Source organism: Lycium barbarum, chromosome 7 (genome assembly GCF_019175385.1).
Source record: "Lycium barbarum isolate Lr01 chromosome 7, ASM1917538v2, whole genome shotgun sequence".
NCBI classification, from domain to species: Eukaryota; Viridiplantae; Streptophyta; class Magnoliopsida; order Solanales; family Solanaceae; genus Lycium; species Lycium barbarum.
This window is the reverse complement of record NC_083343.1, coordinates 63434714-63450956: the sequence shown is the minus strand read 5'-3', so window position 1 is coordinate 63450956 and position 16243 is coordinate 63434714. Positions and strand designations below refer to the sequence as shown.

The 16243-nt window shown below is 41.8% G+C and overlaps 1 long non-coding RNA gene across 1 annotated transcript; it reads right to left on the bottom strand.

The window, feature by feature from the left end:
* Positions 1-7271: 7271 nt before the first annotated feature.
* LOC132602287 (uncharacterized) lies at positions 7272-10104 on the bottom strand. The gene is made up of 3 exons (XR_009567713.1): positions 9899-10104; positions 8749-8814; positions 7272-7838 (listed from the first exon to the last, which is right to left on the bottom strand). It is a non-coding gene; the product is annotated as an uncharacterized LOC132602287 (long non-coding RNA).
* Between the last annotated feature and the right edge of the window lie 6139 nt (positions 10105-16243).

Below are 16243 nucleotides of genomic sequence, written 5' to 3'. Positions count from 1 at the left end.
TAAATACTTATAACCTCAAAATAATCTTGTCCTCAGAGCTTATGTCGGTTAACTTACGAATAATCCAACATACAGAAGTACGGGATGTAACATTCTTCCCCTCTTTGGAACAATGTCCTCGAATGTTAAACTAGTTCTATAGGGTCTTATAAAAATTTCGGCAAAGTATCCTTTATCGCTATACCTACCAACTTGCATTCAGCAACCCACAGACGCCTCACAGGGCCACAATAACATAAAGTCTTATCTACTAATCAATATAGTCAAGTAAGGAATTAAATTACCTGCAGGCATAGGGAACAAGTAAGGATACTTATTCTTCATCTTGTCTTCGGCTTCCCAGGTCACCTCTTCCCTATTATTATTTCGCCACAATACTTTGACGAAAGCCACATCCTTAGTACGTAACTTTCTAACATGGCGATCAAGTATAGCTATAGGGTTCTCCTCATAAGACAACTTCTCTATTACCTGGACATCATCTACAGGGAATACTCTAGAAGGGTCACCAATACATTTACGCAACATTAATACATGAAAGACTGGATGTACCGCTTCCAAATCAGATGGTAGGTCCAACTCATAGGCAACCTTGCCTATCCTATGAATAATCTGATAAGGCCCAATGTATCTCGGGCTAAGCTTCCCCTTCTTGCCGAATCTCATCACACCCTTCATGGGTGATACCTTCAGGAACACCCAATCACCAATCTGAACCTCTAAGTCTCGACGTCGATTATCTGCATATGACTTCTGTCGACTCTGGGCCGCCAATAATCTCTCCTGAATAAGCTTTACCTTATCAACAGCTTGTTGACTCATGTCTGGGCCTATTAACTTAGTCTCGCCAACATCGAATCAACCGATAGGTGACCTGCACTTCCTCCCATATAAGGCCTCGTACGGTGACATCTGAATACTAGAATGGTAGCTATTATTATAAGAAAACTCAATAAGTGGCAAATGATTGTCCCAGTTACCTCTGAAGTCAATAATACAGGCTCGCAACATATCTTTTAGAGTCTGAATAGTACACTCAGCCTGTCCTTCAGTCTAAGGGTGAAATGCTGTGCTAAGACTCGTCTGTGTCCCCAACCCCTTCTGGAATGATCTCCAGAAGTTAGCTGTAAACTGAGCTCCTCTGTCCAATATAATAGATGTGGGAACCTCATGAAGTCTCACTATCTCCTTGATGTATATACAATTTCCCTTTTCTTGAGCTTCGGAATATTGTAGCTCATCTTAAAACTGAATTTGTTCTCCCCCCCCCCCCCCTCCTTTTTTTAAAGGATGTTTTCATATACTGTAACCTCTGACTAGTAACCTGTCCGACCTTAGCAACCCTTCAACTCCTCTACTCTATATAATGCCGGAGTTCTCTTCATCGCATGGTTTAACTTGTTTTCCCTTTTTTTTAGTTGAGTTCGTGTGTCAAATCAAAAATGCTTATACATATCGGATACAATCTGTTATTCTTTATTGTCTTATCACTTCTACCTCTCATTACTAGTAGTCCCCTAGGTTAATGAATTAATGGGGACATCGGAATTCATTAAGCCCCTTAAGGAGTGTCCGACTATACCACGCTCTTTTAGCCCTAGTCTTTCTCCACGACTACCTTCTTAATATCCTTGAAACTATCCTTGCTCTAGGTTTTGAATTCCTATTTATGTTTATACTATACCATAGAAAGTTCATATTCAACACCATCTATTCCCACGACTCGTCCTTCCATTATCTTAGCTCATTTGTCCCATAATTCTCCTTAACTATTAGTTTGCATCGCAGCTATGCTTCATAGTCCTTCTAGTGTTCTGTCAGCTTTTGTCCTTAACATGAAATCCTTGCAAAGTACACCTTTTCCTTTCTTCTTTTATCGAGTCTTCATCTTTCTTTATGATACTACAACTTGTGCACACACATACAAATTCAGTTTCATGATCGCATCATTGCATCTTTTACATAAATTTTGCCTTACACTTTCAATTTGTTTTCCCTTGGGCAAGCCTACTGATTCACTAACCTTCTCCTTGTTGTCGGCGGCCACATAATTCCCTTTAACCATTTCATTGACACCTTCTCCTTCCTTTAGTCCTCATAGTTTCCTTTACTTGTAATCAATGCCTATTTCCATTAGTTATCCTTTACTCTTGGGTTAGGAAGCTTTGGGGTGTTTTGTTACGAGTGCGAATCCCTTTTACACTGAAAATCTCTTTTTTCTCTAAGTTCTCCTTCCATCTAGGCCTATACCGTATCGTCCCGTCACTATTCCATGCCTTTCCATCCAATGTTAGTCCTTCTACCCGTTTAACTCATTTACTCGCAATTCTTCCTGACTATGTGTTCGTGTTGCAGCCGTACATCAGGTTTTCCTATTGTCCTACCACTTCTTGCTCTTAGCACGAAATTTTTATAGTTTACACTCTCTCCATGCTTCATTCATTGAGCCTTTATCCGTCTTTCTGGGGCTACGGCCGAATTGTCTTCCATAAATGTTCCTTACATTTCATTCTACTCCCTCTATGACCGAATCTCTCAGCCTTTATCGGAACTCTTGTCCCATGCCATTAATTTTTTTTAATCGCTTGTGTCATCCCATCATCCTCGTTCTTATCTCGACGATTGATCGGTTTCTTAAGCTAAATCGTTAAGGCATTCTGTGTACCCCCGGGGTTAAAGATTTCCAGTTACTTTACTCCTAAATGCTCTTCTCCTTTCCTTATATTATAACATTGATCCTAAAGTTCATAGAATATCCTTTTTGAGTTGCAGGTCTGTTTTACGTCCAAATCATCTTTTAGGAGGGATTCCTCCCTTCTCAAGGTGATTATGTCTAATTGGCCGTGCCTTTAGTTCCTCGATTGCTTCTCAAGAACTGGGAATCCCCTAACATTGCTACCGAACCTATTCATTCTTCCTCATTTCCCCTTCCTCTTCGTGGTTACTTCCCTTCAATCTTACTTACCAGTATTTGTTCTCCTAATTCTGTACGTTCGTTTCCTGTCCGTGCTACCATACCCTATTTCTCTCACACCTACTCCCAAATTTATCCAAATAGTCCCTTGCTTTGACCATCATTTCCCTTGGAAGCTTCACTCCCCCTCATTTCTCACTTCTCTGGACTTTTCTCAAGACATTCTAATCTCTTCTCTTCCTATATTGTTACATCCCGTATTCTCATGCGTTGGAAAGTGTGCGAGTTAAATGATATTAGTAACGGACACGAGGTTATCCCCCAAGCTTATAGGTGATTAAAGTGATGGCACACATGTATCGTAAGGATTTGAAGTTAAACCAAATCTAAGAAAATAAGTTTCGTCGAGGTTCAAAATTTATTTGAATGAAATACGGTCAAAGCTCTAATATCTCGTATTTTTGGACTAGGAAATTGAACCATCAAACATGAGCAAATTTACACGAGCCCGAAGGATTTGGTCATATTCAGGCGTGAAAATCAAGAACTCGGTGTATACAAGGAATGAAGTCCCGAAATAATTTAGAATTTAACAGGTGTGACGACGGTAATTGAGAATAATATTTCGTGCATGCCAAAAGAAGCTATAGATTAGTGTTATATCAAGTGAGCATGATAAAGAGTATGCGAGGTATGTTAAAGATTAGTATTATTTATGTGAATTGAGATCATGAGATTAATTATGTGTGTAATTAGTTTAATGTTGGATTGTAGTGGAGATAAAGAATTAAATAAAATTAAAGAGCAAGTGATGAGTGGGACATTTTCTTCCACGTGGAAGTAAGTAAACAAGGATGGATTAAGTTGAATTGTGAGTCAACAACACTTAATGTGTATGAATGACACATGGAAAGTGATAAAGTATCAATAGACCCTATAATTTTGTCACGACCCAACCCCGTAGGCCGTGACTAGTGCCCGATCTGGGCACCCAAGCACACCTATCAAATGTTATCTCAAATTTTTATTAAACGCATTCAAGTATGTAGCAGAAGCCGACAAGGCTATATTTCAATTTTTGATAATTTACAGAAAAATTTCGGCAGAGTTTCCTTTGTTTTACGGACTATCCAATATAACCCTGCACACAGAAAATACCAACAGGGGCCACACAGGGCCAACAAGGCAACATTTAAACATATGCGGACCGGCCGCCGCGGCGAATGGGATCGCCCACACACAACATATACACATATTCATACAGAAAGACCCCAACCCACAAACATGTCCACAGACCTCTAAACAGACCGACAGAATCATATGACGGGACAGGGCCCCGCCGTACCCCAGATAAACATATGTACAGAATATACAACAGCAAAACATATATAACAAAAGTATAAGCTCCGGATCAAGGGGAGCAATTCCCAAGTAGCGGAACAGGTATCCTAAGCTGGCGGCGTATCAAAAGGTGCGTCTGTACCTGCGGGCATGTAGCGCAGCCCCCGAAGAACAGGGGGTCAGTACGGAAAATGTACCGAGTATGTAAAGCGGAAATATAACAAACATAATCATAGTCCGAACCAGAAGTACAGAGATATAGCAGACAGAGTCGAACCCGAATCCGAAACAGAAATACAGAGTGCATGGACAGAACCACAATATGTATCGTAAGTACGGGGTGTAGCCGACAGAGTCGTATTGTGAACTAGAGGTACAGAGTATAGCTGGCAAAATCATCATACGGATCAGGGCACAGAAAGTGGCTGACATAATTGTAATTAGAGTCAGAGGTACAGAAGTGTAACAGACTGAATCATAGTTTGAGTCAGACATACATAAGTGAAACAGACAAGATCATTATCCGAATTAGATTTCCAGAAGTGTAACAGACAGAGTCATATTCCAAACCAGACATGCAGAAGTGTAACAGACGGAGTCATAGTTCGACTCAGATTTTTGGAAGTGTAACAGACGGAGTCATAATCCAGATCAGACATACAGAAGTGTAACAGACAGAATCATGCATGCAGAGTCATAAGGATATACAGATACAGATATCATATATATCAGATCCCGACCCTCTGGTGAGGGACGCGGTAACAGATCCCGGCCCTCTTAGTACGGGACGCGGTGGACAGACAGATCAGATCATATGCCATCCTGGCCGCCATCCCCTTACAAACACAACATCAAATCATATACAGATGTAAACAGAACCTGGCCCGCACACCGAGGGACGCGATGAATAATGCAGTGGAATGTGCACGAATAACAGAACCTGGCCCGGGCGCAGTGAAGGAAACATTGAGGCATCCACGAACAGACTATTGAGAAACCATATGCATACAAATCGTTACACAGACTCAATGAACTGGAGTAGGCCAAACGGTTGGTCAAATCAAAGTAATCAGACAATATTCATAATATACATATATGTCATTTGGGATGGCACGACAGATTTCATCAGAATAAGATGTCCAGACGTCAAAATATACTATAAGACTCATAAATATCGTCATAACACTTATCATATGGCAGACAGAACAATAACCAAAAGTTACCTGTGAGTTTCGGACAGAAATGAGTTAATTAGATTCATACAGAAAATATCAGGTTTTGTGGGCCCATCTTGGGCTGAACCGAGGTGACGTACGTAAATTATGGATCATAGGTCTTATGGAGTCATCCATGAGAGTTTTAGGGCATTCCGACTTTATTTGTTAAAGTTACATACATATAGGTCGCTTTGGCGACAATTTATGAAAAAAAACTAGTTCAATCTTACTGAACGATTTGGAGCCAATTTCAATCTCTAATTTCTCGGAACATGGTCGTATCTAAGGCTCGCGTTCGAGCCTCTTATGTTTAGAACATGCCAAGGAATGAAGGGAGAGACTTTACATACCTTAGTTGCGCTCTACGCTCGTTCAGATTCAATTCCCGTTTCGCCTGAAATCTACAAATGGTCATTGTTACCAATTGTCAATAGTAGACTTATAGCATTCTTTAATTCACTATTTGTCTATAGAAATTTGGGCAGCACCTCCCCTGTACATATGCCCAGCCCAGAATTACAATTCAGCAACCAACACATCAACAACAATACCAAATATATTAACATCATTTCCAACACCAACATATGCCATAAAATAGCCCGCACATTATTTTTCAAATTTTCCCAACCAACCAATTCGCGATATAACTATTTAATAATTTTATTTCCGCAAAGAGGTCAAAATTAACACTAACAACATCAATAACAACATCCTCCACATTCTACAAGTCAGATACATTTGTTTTCATCTAAAATTTTCTTTAAACCCCATTCTACAATTCAACCATACCAACAAACGAATTTATCACGCTATTTTCTTCGTTCTAATCCGTTAAAACTCTAAATAAACTTGTTAACAATGAAAAAGAGTCTTATTCATACCTTAAGTGCACAAACACCACGTCCACCCTCTTATTTTTAGTTGATTTTTAGCTCAAACCGAAGGCAACGCGACGTAGAACACTTTTATCTTCATGGGCTTCGGAATTCGGGGCTCCGATTTTGGTCAAAAACTGGTTTTTTTTTCTCTAGGCTCTCCTCTCTCTTTTTCTCTAGAGTTTTCCAGGTCTTCTTGATCTGAAAATGAGGGAGAGAAACTGATTTTTTCTATTAAAAAGCGTGGTTAATGGGCCTGACCCGAATTGGAATCGGGTTGGGCCCATTTCACTGCCCAGCTTGACCTTTCTTCCTTAACACGTTCATATCCCCTTATCCCGATGTCACCTATAGGCCCACGACCTACCGTTGGAAAGCTATTTCAATTATCTACAACTTTTATTTCTGGGAGTTTTCCCAAATTCTAAACATAGAATGCCGTTTTCGCCCCTCCAAGTCAGGTCATCCGAAAACGTTTTCTTAAAAATATTCGTTTGGAGGGCTTCCACTTTGATTTGGCCCCAGGGCCCTTCACGAGTTGTGTTTAACTTTACATATACGATTCATATAACTTGTCACATGCCCCAAAAAAAATCTTGACATGTGGGCCCCACCTCAGCTTACAAATAATCCGACGTTCGAAAATACAGGATATAACATCCTCCCCCCCTTTAAAACATTCGTCCTCGAATGTTCGACTGTCCTTATGAAGTTTCATCATATTTCGGGGAGGTCCTCTTACCAACTATGTACTTGTATTTAAACAGTTCACTTATGGGGGCATTCATTTCCCGACTCCTGCTTTTTCTTTTCTAACATATCTTTCGCTTCTATATTCAACAATGCTATTGTCCTTTCTTTTTCGGTCTAGCCATCACACCTTTCACTTCTTGTCACACTTCTCGGTTCCTTACAACTGTCACGACCCAACCCCGTAGGCCGTGACTAGTGCCCGATCTGGGCACCCGAACCCATCTATCAAATATTATCTCAAATTCTATTAACTCATTCTAGTATATGGCGGAAGCCGACAAGGCTTTATTTCAAATTTAGGTAATTTCCAGAAAAATTTCGGCAGAGTTTCCTTTGTTTTACGGACTATCCAATATACCCTGCACGCAGAAAATACCAACAAAAGCCACACAAGGCTAACAAAGCAATATATAAACATATGCGGACCGGCCGCCTCGGCGTATAGGATCGCCCAAACAACATATGCGGACCGGCCGCCTCGGCGTATGGGATCGCCCAAACAACATGTACATACATCCATACAGAAAGACCCTAACCCACAAACATGTCCACAGACCTCTAAACAGACCGACAGAATCATATGACAGGACAGGGCCCCGCCGTACCCATGAACGAATATATACAAATGCACTAATAAAAATATATATACCAAAAGTATAAGCTCCGGAAAGAGAGGAGCACTCCGAATAGCAGAAAGGGTGTCCTAAACAGGTGGATCACCAGGCTGTGCGTCCGTACCTGCGGGCATGAAACGCAGCCCCCGGAGAAGGGGGTCAGTACGAAATATGTACTGAGTATGCAAAGCAGAAGGTACAGAAATAAATCTGAACAATAATCGAATCAGATATATAGAAAATAATACATATAAAAAAATATCAAAATGTTTATTTCCAAAGTATAAATTATGCATAGGGCACAGGAAAATGTGGTCGCCCGCCTGTCGATGGCGCCACAACACAGCATAACACCAGAAAGTTTCAAATCTCCGAATCCCCGTCACACATCACAACACAGCATAACGCCAAACATAAGTGGAACCCGGCCCTCGAGCAAGGAGCACGGTGAACCATAATCACAGCATAACACCGGAATGTATCACAAAGCGCACGACAACAGAACCGGCCCGGGAACCGGCGAACGATATCATAGTAGGCACGAGCGGAGTAGTGAGGAATCATATGCATAAAATCATTATTATAAATCCGAAGTATAAGTAAAATAGTCATATTCGAAATCGGAATAATAATTATCACTTTTTGATTCAAAGTTGTCGAATTTACATAAAGGGCGTCGCGGGACCCACGGACGAGTATAGACCCGAACTGAGCCCGCCTATGAAAAACATACCCATTATACATCAAGCAAAATCCTATAAAAATTATTGGAGCGATCCGAGCCTCTATGCGAAAAATATGGCATTCAGAGATTACAAAATTCCTTAAAGTGAACATTTTCTATGTGGATTTCGGAAAGCGATTACTTCAAATACATCATGGTTCATATTTCATAAAAACATACATAAGAGTGCCAAAGAATATATATATGGATCATAACATGCTCGGATCTCGAATTTGGAATTCCCTTAAAGCTCTAATCTAGCCTATGTGAAACTAAGGCATGCCAAAAGAAGGAAGGTTGCTTTACATACCTCAAACGCTCTCCAATATGATCCAACTCAAGCTAAGTCCAAACTATGATTCGGGCTGCCCACGATCTAAAAATAAGCCATAAAATGCCAAACATTAGCTAAAGACTCTTTGGGCATTAAATTCCAATTTCGCCCTTAATTCTACAGAAATTTGGGCAGCATTTCCCCTGTAAATAGGCTACCCCGAGAATTTAACTCGGCCGTATCAATCAACAACAACAACAACAACCAACCTAACAACATCAATAATAAATTCGGAAGACAAAATAACATTAATAGCTCTCTTTTTCATCATTCGACAACTTTCCAAATATTCAATTCAACGGCTCACATTCAAGCCACCACATCGCTCACACATTTAATTATCCACCCGAGTCTTTACCACAATATTCTAGGACATTCTAAACAATCCACATAATATTTCCAACGACCCGAAAAGTTTTCCACTGTTTGGCCGAAAACAGTCCCCTTTTTCCATTCCTCATTTTCAAGTCATGTTTTGTACCACAATCCACAATATAACGATATGATTTTCATAAAATATACAATTTACGTCAAACGCACAACTAGCCTCAAAACAGCCCACAATTTCTCAACATCAATCTTGAGCCACTTAAACACTTATTTCCAACTAGAATTCGTTTCGACGATAACTAAAATACTAAGCGATAGTATTACGATCTTCGACACATTATAAAACTCACATTCGCCCGCGCCACACACATACACATGTTAATGATTCTTATATATACAAATTTTATTCAATGCACAAAGTTCTCCAAATCAGTCCGCAACGCTTACTATGTCAATTTGGGACATTAAATTCTCATTTCTAACCTACAAGTCATCACCATAACCATTACGACGCTAAGCGAGATTTATTCCTTCTTTGCTACAATTTGGAGGCTATAAACACGGCTACACTACACATATACATGTATCGATGATTTTTATTCTTTTCCCCACTCGATACCAATCTAACATAATATAGAATTAATTCATCAATTCCATTTGTCACACCCATATACACGGCTAGAACACCCATCACACAACCCACTTCCAATCATACTATATTTCATGATTTCCATCCCTATTAACATACCATAACATGAATAAATGTTCACAACACAAAAACAAGAGCAAAACATACCTTTCTTCTTCAATCCACCAAATAGTTAGGGTTTGCAAATGGGTACAACTAATGGTTGGATAACCCGAACAACTCTTCCACGCTACTTAGGGACCTCAATATAGTGGGTTAACACCAAGGAAATAATTTTTGGAAAGCTAGAATTTGATTTGGTTTTCCTAAGGTTGGGCCGAAAACAGTGGGGGTTGGGAACTCTCTATTTTCTTGTTTTGTGCTAAGTGATGAAGTGAATAAATGAGGAATGAAGACTTGGTCTTCATCTTTTAAGTGGTTCACAAAATATCCGCATTGCCTTGGGTCCACACAATGTGTTGGACCAATTAAAATTGGTCACACAATGTGTGGGACCCCTTTTTAATTCACACGGCCCCCATGGCATTTTTGGCACCACATTTTAAATTCCAATTTTATGAATTGTGGTCCCAATTTTCCCTAGGTTTTCAATGCCAATAATTTCATATATAACTTATATCTCAAAATAAAATCAAGGTCAAGAATCCCGACTTTGTATCCCGAAATAATATTTTTGTTTTTTGTCCTTAACTTATCATAATAAATCCAGATTATTCCACTGTACAAAAATACCGGTTCTAACAACAACGTTATCATACTCCCACATCATATCAAACATATCCATAACTAGAGCTAGATGCACAGAAGCATATCGGACAAATCCGTAATCAGAGTCAGATGTACTGAACTATGTCGGACAGATCCGTAGTCAGAGTTAGACGTATGGAAGTATGTCAGGCAGATCCGTGATCAGAGTTAGACGTACAGAGATGTATCAGACAGATTCGTAATCAGAGTCGAACGTACAGAGACATATCAGACAGAAACGTAATCAGATTCAGAAGTACAGAGGCATAATAGACAGAGCCTCATCAAAGTTAGAGGCGCAAACGCATAACAGATAGAATTATGACTAGGATCAGACCCCTTCTACGTATTCTAATTTCCTTTGGGTTACCCTATATTTCCATTTATATCTTATACTTACACTTGTGAAAATTTTTGTATCCTTCCCAGGGGGTCACCCATCCCAGAATTGCTCTGGCCCCAGCACGCTTAACCTCGAAACTTTCATGCGTTTTGATGCGTTAATGCTAATATAATTGTGTCGATCGCCCCACACGACCTTTGTCACGTAATTTATGGCCGATCGGGGTCTTAGTAAATTTTCGAAAAGATTTCGTAGCGGGTCCCACCCTGGTTTAAACCATACAATTATCATTTTGCCCTTCTGAATCCTCAATGTCCATTCCCATCTGTATGTTTATAGCTGTCTCAAATGGTTCTATTTGGTTGAAAATTACCTTATTTTTACTAATACCCAGAAGAAGGAGATCACGTAATATAACAGAGTATAGATTTATCCATATACATATATCTCAAGGAAAGAGTAATAATATACCTGGGTCTGCACTTGTTGACGCTCCAGGGTCCTGCCGGCCGGTCAAAGCATATACACGGTTCAAGGGACCGCCAGAACTGGAAGCTTCGCCGCGACCTCTGCCACGACTCACTGGTGCCTGCATATCTCGCCCCGTGGGGCGCATGGCTACTGAAGGAGAAGATGAGCCAACAACTGACCCAGTAGGCTGGGCTGAACCTGAACCACCCTTATACGGGCACTCTCTCACCATATGATCTTGACTGCCACAATGATAGCAGGCGCCCGTAGCGCGATAACACTCTCCCGGATGGGACCTCCCACAACAAGTACATCGGGGCATAGGTGGCCTAGACTGCTCAGAACCCCTACTCATCTGCAAGCCTGGCACTCTAGAAGTCTGGCCGGCCCCAGACGGACCTGCGCCATCGAAACGTCTACCGGAGGACTGCGTACCCCGGCCTGACGGAGGGAGGGATTTACTGGACTGCTGCTGCTGAGGCCATCCGCCTCGGGAATCTCCGGAATATCCCGCGAATCTGGCCCTTTTGGGTCGTCTCCTATCATGATCACTATCCGGCTGGCGTCCTCTGCGCCGGTCCTCCATGCTCTGGGCGTGGGCCTGTATACGGGCAATGTCCATCCCTGTCTGGGCCGCCATCACCGTGCAGCTGTCAACCAAATAATCATCTAGCCCTATCACATACCGGTGCACCCGATCAGTCATATCAGCGACATAAGCGGGCGCATATCTGGCCAGCGAATCGAACTCCAGGCTACACTCTCTGACGCTCCTGCCCCTTTGTCTCAATAGCAGGAATCTGTCTACTCTGGCCTGCCTCACCTCCGAAGGTAAAAAGTGGGCCAGGAATGTTATGTTCCGTGTTTTTGTATAATTGGAAATCGAGAAATTATTAAGATTTGTGTGTTATAAGGAAATATTTTGATTTTAGTGAATATGACTATGTTGGTTATGGAATCATTAATGTTAAGACATCGGGGAAGGCCGAGGGTAAATTTGGAATTTCGGAAATTAGTTTCGGGAATTACAAAACGGGACTTTTTATGAATTGGGCCAAGTAAATATGACACAAAATTGAGGCCCAAAGTATTGAGGGTGGCCGGCCATAGCAATGGCCCAAACCCATCCTTTTAAAGTCATGTGCTAGGCACATGACCAATAATATGGATATATATCATCTTACACTTAGAATTATCAAGAACAAAGAACAAAATTCAAGAGCACCACAAAAGAGGGCTTCGGCCGAGACTAAGAAAGAGAGAAAAAGAAAATTGTGCTAGCCTTGTTTGAGGTCCAAAAAATCCTAGTTTCTACATAGTTGTGAAGTACTCAAGACCCTCTTCAACGGGGTATAATTAGTTTGGCACAAGAACCACGTTTGCGGCAAGTCAGATTTTCAAGAAAAAGGTGAGAAATCTATGTTTTTATGTTATGAAATGGGTTTATATGTTATAGTGATTGATGTTGCATGAAGATTATGGAATGGTGTTGTGTTTGTGCATGGCGTGTGTGTGTGAGAAGGTGTGTTTGGCCGTGAGCCCTAGGAGGGAGAAAGAATGTGAATTTGATCTTGTTTAGTTTGTTTAGTGCGTCGTTGTGACCTTTATGTCGTAAATGAATGATTAATGAATTGAATTGGCGTTGGAAAAGGATTTCGGAACATTATCGGAAAGTATATACCTTTGGTATATTTGTGTATATCATTGTATATTTATGATACTAAAGGCCCTAAATATGACTTATGGTTGATGTTAATGAATTCGGAATGAAACAATTAAAGTTAGAATGTTCGTCGTAAATATTTGACGTTTTGAGTAAAGTATGGAAAGTAATGAACTTTGGGAAGTTTGTATATGGTTTGGAACCTATTTGAGATGTGATTGAATAATCTTGAATGATTGAATAAATACAATAATGTGGATATAGATTTGGAATTTTGAAGCTTGAATGAAAAGTTGCCAACTTATGTAATAAGGTAGAATTTTGAAGTTAGTATGGTTTGAATATGATTTGTGTTGTTTGATGATGTGTGGGCTGTTGTTGTTGATGTATTTTGAGCCGAGCTAAGTCTCGGGGGTGTTAGATTAATAGGGGAAATGCTGCCGAAATTTCGGTAGACAAAAATCAAGTTAATGGGAACTTTAAGCCTAAGAAACTCAAATTGGTAACTTTGACCATTTGCAGATTTCGGACGAAACGGGAGTTGATTTTAAGGAGAGCATAAGACGTCTATAAGGTATGTAAAGCTCCCCACTTCTTCGTTTGGCATATCTTAGTATGTTAGGTGAATATCGAAACTTCCGGAGAAATTCTGCTCCTCGAAACCCGATCCACAGAAAAGTTACTATTCATTCAATTCAATTGAAGCCTAAAGGCTCTATTTTGGCTAGAATGTGACCAAATGTCCGAAACCTATCGAAATGTGATCGGGTCACTTTGAAATGACTATGTATGAACTTTTGGCCCCTAAATGTTCGTAAATTATGTTCGCCGCCTCGATTCGACCCGAGGTGGGCCCGCTAACCCCGAGACACCCTATTTGTCCTATTGGGCTCTCCTTTTGAATAAAGTTTGATATGAAACCTTCGGTTTTGGAATTTCCTCCTAGGAGATATGTTTTGAATATTATGATATGCTAAGTTACGTTCTGAGCCATACGTACCATTTTGGAAGCATTTTGTGAAATGAATCTTCGTATCGACTAAGTATTCGATTATTTTGTACTAAGAAATGACTTATGAAATCATTGTGTTTTGAAGGGCTATTTTGAAATATATTTTGCATTTGTTTGCTCACAACTCCGCTCGTGCCTTACTATGACTTCGTTCTCCGGTTCCCGGGCCGGTTATGATTCGTGCGCCTTATAATAAGTCGGCCGTATGTTGTGTTCCGGTTCCCGAGGCCTCGCCATAGGGCCGGGTTCCGTTTGGAGTTATGCTGTGATATGGCTCGTGATGCGATACGCTCACCTATGTTGTGTTTGTGTTCGGGGATGTACGGAGATTTGAAACCTTCTGGTGTTATGCTGTGTGTGGCGCCAGCGTCGGAGTGGCGACCACGTTCTTAAGCGTTTGCATGATTTCGTTTGCATTATGTATACGTATATGATTTTGATACGGATTTTGACATACTGATTTGTACTCCACTTTGTCATCTGATTTGCTTTCGGTTTTGGCCCATATTTCTGTACTCCGTGCTTTACATACTCAGTACATATTTCGTACTGACCCCCTTTCTTCGGGGGCTGCGTTTCATGCCCGCAGGTGCAGATATTGGTGATCCTCCACTGTAGGCTTCACTCTTTGCTACTTCGGAGTACTCCTTCTTGACTCGGAGTCCACTTTTGGTACAGACTCCCTTTTGCTATGTATATTCTGTACTTTTGACTATTTGGGTACGGCGGGGACCTGTCTCGCCATATGTCTTTGTTTTGAGTTCGTAGAGGCCTGTAGTCATATATGTGGGGCGAGGGTCCTATATATGTTCGTTTGATTTTGTTTTTCTGGTCTTAAAGCGGTTCGTTTGTTTTGATGGCCCTGAATGGCCCTTATGCTTATATTTGCATTTTTGACCGGCGATGTCTATTCCGCCGCTCAGTTTGGATCCGATATGACATTTTGATTTGTGCGACCGCTTAAGACATATTTTGATATAAACTATGTTTGATATGACTTTTATGAAATTCTGAAATAAGTTTGGATTTGGCAATGAATATGTAATTTGGTCTGGGTACCCAAGTAGGGTGCCAGTCGCGGCCCACGGGGCTGGGTCGTGACAAAAGTGGTATCAAAGCAGTCTGTCCTCGGAATGTCTACAGGCCGTGTCTCGTAGAGTCTTGTTTATCGATGTGTTGTGCACCGCATCTATAAACAGGAAGCTACAGGGCATTTAGGATGTTACTTTCTTTGGAATCTTAGATCGTGCGATAGAGCTGTGCTGTTAGGGTGATTTTGATTTGACTCGCTATTGTGTTTGCAGTGATGCCTCCGAAGAAGGCAACGGCGGCCCAGAAGGGCAAAGCGAGGATGGGAGAGACTAGTCAGGCACAGCGCGCTACACGGGCTCGTGTCTATGATTTGCCCGAGGTTGTGCCTCGTTCTGAGGGGTCTGCTACACCCCCACTAGTACAGCCTGGAGCAGGACCTTCAGCAGCTCCAGAGGTCCGTGTACCCGCTCCTGAGACTCCAGCTCCTCAGCCAGGGGCGGAGGATAGGACCCTGAGGGAGGCTGTACAGTTGTTGACTACACTAGTAGCAGGTCAGGCTCGCAGACGCGGGCGGAGGGACGATGATGACGATGACAGGCAGGACAGCCTGAGAGTTCGGGAGTTTCTATTATGTGGCCCTCCAGAGTTTTTCGGGTCTAAGCCCGACGAGGACCCCCATGACTTTATTCGGGGGATGCGACGCTCACTGGACTTGGTCAGGGCTTCAGAGACCGAGTCGGTCGAGCTGGCTTCGCACAGACTTCGAGATGTTGCCACCCATTGGTACGAGACTTGGGAGTTGTCTAGGGGAGAGGGTGCCCCTCCAGCCACTTGGGATCAGTTTGTGACTGCTTTCACCCGCCACTTTCTGCCCCCAGAGTTACGGCGGGCGCGGGCTGATCGATTCTTACGTCTGCAGCAGAGGGGTCGGAGTGTTCGCGAGTATAATCTTGAGTTTGATTCTCTGGCCCAATATGCACCGGCCGTTGTAGCAGATATGTCCGATCGGATGCACAGATATGTTATGGGATTGGATCGGTATTTGATTGATGGTTGTATGGCAGTGTCATTACAGTCAGATATGGATATTGCCCGACTTAAGGCTTATGCGATGGGTATGGAGGACCGTCGCAGGTCTGATACTTCTGGCAGAGATCGAGATAGGAGGCCGCCCAAGAGGGCTAGGCCCGCAGGCTATTCTGGAGATTCTCGAGGCGGACAGCC